This window comes from Berghia stephanieae, chromosome 1 (assembly GCF_034508935.2).
Source record: "Berghia stephanieae isolate SIO BIC M18660-M18661 chromosome 1, UCSD_Bste_1.3, whole genome shotgun sequence".
Lineage (NCBI taxonomy): Eukaryota > Metazoa > Mollusca > Gastropoda > Nudibranchia > Aeolidiidae > Berghia > Berghia stephanieae.
In genome coordinates this window covers 61046808-61050437 of record NC_088360.1, presented here as the reverse complement: position 1 = coordinate 61050437, position 3630 = coordinate 61046808, and the positions used below count along the sequence as shown (strand labels likewise).

The following is a 3630-nucleotide window of genomic DNA, read 5'->3' as shown; positions in this document are numbered from 1 at the left end:
GCTGGTGAAAGGGCAATGGTGATAAGAGTCACCATGATGTGAAAGTGGCAATGTGATAAGAGTCACCATTGATGGTGAAAGAGGCAATGGTGATAAGAGTCACCATTGATGGTGAAAGAGGCAATGGTGATGATAGTCACCATTGACGGTGAAAGTGGCAATGGTGATGATAGTCACCATTGATGGTGAAAGAGGCAATGGTGATAAGAGTCACCATTGATAGTGAAAGAGCATGGTGATGATAGTCACCATGATGGTGAAAGTGCAATGGTGATAAGAGTCACCATTGATGCTGCTTGTTTGACTTGCTTGTCTTGCTTGCAAGGTGGCAGGGACGATAAAGCCACTTCAAATGATCATGGCGTTCTAAGAGTAATTTTCAGGGTCAGATCGGCAGAGATTGCACCAGCAGAGCTCAAGATGAAGAAAGTATTGTTGATATAAAAGTGATGGCAGGGATGTAGATGATGGAAGCAGCAGCAGTGACAATGATGGTGAAAATGGCAAGGCAGGTGACGTGATGATGGGAATCACTCCGGCAGGGCTATGGTGGTGAAGATGATGATGATGGGAGGCGATTCTGATGGCAATGGTTGTGTTGGGAGGTGATGGCTTTGGAAGGGATGATGGGAAGTAATGGTAGAGTCATAGGGGTTGTGATAGAAGAGACCATGATGTGAGGTTAGTGGTAATAAGTGAAAGCCATGGCTTGGCGAAAATGATAGAAGCAGGTTCAACAATAAAGATCCAGTAAATGGCACAGTTCCAAACCCAGGGTCAAGGTGACCCATCCAGAAAGAGTCAAACAAATCACATCCCTATCCCCGTCTTCAAGACAATTGTAAATCAACATTCTGCCCAAACACATTCGGGCTTCCTGTAGGCCTCCAGTCCGCCTACTGCACTTGGGTATGGACATGAAACACAAACAAATACACCCCCACCGGTAGAAGCACACTTATCTGTATTTCAAATCCATGCGAATGCCAACCACAATCATCTTGTCAACAAAGAACACGAATGTAACTCACCCGGCCCTAACCAGTTGGAATCAACTCAAACCCAAGTCCAGAACCACACCACCACCTTCACTTTATCACTGAATCTACCTCCAGCATCCTCATCCTCCCCACAACTTCCACCCACCACCACCTTCCTCGACGAACACAATCTCTACATCACAATCACTACAACCCCACCAATACCACCATCATCACTTCCTCCACCATTACCTCCCTTCACAACCATTGCCATCATCATCACTTCCCATCATCATCCCTTCACCACCACAACCCTCCCATCATGATTTCCATCATCCCGTCACCCAACAATGCCACCTTCACCAACAATGTCACTATTGTTGCTCCACCAACTACATCCCCATCATCACCTCGCCACCAACAACTCCTCCAACATCTTGATCACTACCATTACAATCCCCGGGGCCCTCCAATATAACCCATCCCATTACTCCGCTGAATACCACAATCATTCTCCATGACCTCACCATCCCTGCTGGCCACCGCCCCTACCGCCCACATATGGCCAATCTCGATTCCTGGAGCTTGATGACGTCAAATATCTGCAACAAAAAGTAACAGATAATAAAATGCAGGAAAAAAAAATCAGTTCTTTGACTTCACATCTAGTTCAACTTTTGTTGATTCTTGTCTAATCCTGGGGCTTTCTATCTTTCAAGATTTTCAAGGTTTGCTTCAACTAAGTCGTTTGTAGTCTTAGTATATACAAACTATTTTGCGAGAGAACTTGTCTTAGGTTATACATACTATTTGATGAAAGGCCTAGTCTTAGTATATACATAACATTTTATAAAAGGCCTGTTCTTAGTATAATAAACATAATCTTTTGTGACAGGCTTAGTCTTAGTATTATATACATACTATTTTGTGAAAGGCCTATTTAACACCTACAATAGACATTGATTGATATCATTCATGGTGCACAAAAAAGATGATCAAAACACATATTGCACGCTATTATTTGCAATTACTGCCTCGATGAAAATATTTACCCCCTGTCTTAGTAGTAGTAGGTAGTAGTTAGTAGTAGTAGAGTAGTAGTAGTAGTAGTATAGTAGTAGTAGTAGTAGTAGTAGTAGTAGTAGTAGTAGTATATGATGATGTGGTAGCAGTGGTTGTATTTGTAGTGAAGATTATGTTTTGGTGCATGTACTAGTAGTTGTAGTGATGATGAGGTGGAGTTGACTGCATTTGTAGTAGTAGTAGTAGTGGTATGATGATAATGTGCTTGTGATTGTAGTTGTATTGGAAGTAGTGATAATGATGTGGAGGCGGTGGTTGTAGTAATAGCAGTGGTAGTGGTGTTGATGGTGGTGGCTGTAGCAGTAGTGATGATGATGTGGTGGTGGTGGTGGTTGTAGAGAGGAGGATGAGTGGCGGTGGTGGTTGTAGTAGTAGTGGTAGAATGTTGATGTGGCGGTGACGGTTGTAGTCGTACTGGTATTGATGATGTGATAGTTGTGGTTTCAGTGATGATGATGTGGTGGTTGTGGTTGTGGTAGTAGTGGTAGTGATGATAATGTGTTGGTAGTAGTGGTTGTAGTTGTGGTGATGTGCAGTGGTCGTGGTGTGGTGATGATATGTAGGTGGTTGTACTGGTGGTATTAGTAATGATGACGGGTGGTTGTGGTTGTAGTAAAAGTTGTAGGATATGATCTGGAGGAGCTAATTGTAGTAACGATGGTGTTGTAACAAAGTTTTATTAACGATAATGTGGTGGTGGTGGTTGTTGCAGTGGTGGTAATGATGTATAATGGTGGTTTAGTAGTAATTGTGGTGATGATGTCATGGTGGTTGTAGTGGTAGTGGCAGTAGTGTTGATGTGGTGATGATAGCTGTAGAGCAGTGGTATTGATGATGATGATGTCGTGGTGGCGTTTCAGTAGCAGTGATGAGTGGTGGTGATGATTGTAGAAGTAGTAGTAGTAGTGGATGATGTTGATGATGGTGATGATGATGTGATGTTGGTGGTGATAGTGGTAGTAGTATTAGATGTTAGAATTAGTAGAAGAGTAGAAGTATATAGTATAGATATGTAGTAGGTAGTTAGTAGTAGTAGTAGTGTAGTAGTAGTGTAGTATAGTAGTAGTAGTAGTAGTAGTAGTCAGAGACGCAACTTTAAATTTGGCTCACAGGAGTTTCAGACACCACTCATAGGAATATCAATGCCGAAAGAGGAATTTCCGCACACAAGAGAAAGGAATTGGAATGTTACATAAACACATTGCCAAATACAATCCAAAGTTTCCTGTAGTATACTGGTGGTAGTGAGGATAGGTGGTGTTCGTGGTTGTAGTAATAGTGGTAGTGATGATGATATGGTAGTGATTGAAGTAGTAGTGGTAGTGATGATGAGTGGAGTGTGTGAAGAAGATTGTAGTAATGATGAATAGTTGGCATAGTGGTTGTAGTTGTGGTGTGTGTGAGTAGTGGTGATGTGGTTGTAGTAAATATGGTAGTGATGTGAGTGGTGGTGTGAGTAGTAGTGGTAGGATGATGTGTGTAAAGTGGTTGTAAAGTAGTGGTAGTATGATGATGTTGCAGTGTGGTTGTTGTAGTAGTATAGTGTGTAGTGGTGATGAGATGTGGT

The 3630-nt window shown here is 42.2% G+C and overlaps 1 long non-coding RNA gene across 2 annotated transcripts in view; it reads right to left on the bottom strand.

Annotated features, from left to right (window-relative positions):
- Positions 1–312: 312 nt before the first annotated feature.
- Positions 313–3630, bottom strand: part of LOC144978760 (uncharacterized) — an 11252-nt gene continuing 7934 nt past the window's right edge. For both annotated transcript variants that reach the window (XR_013646587.1, XR_013646588.1), the window contains exon 4: positions 313–1582. This is a non-coding gene — a long non-coding RNA (uncharacterized LOC144978760). The remainder of the gene's footprint in view (positions 1583–3630) is intronic.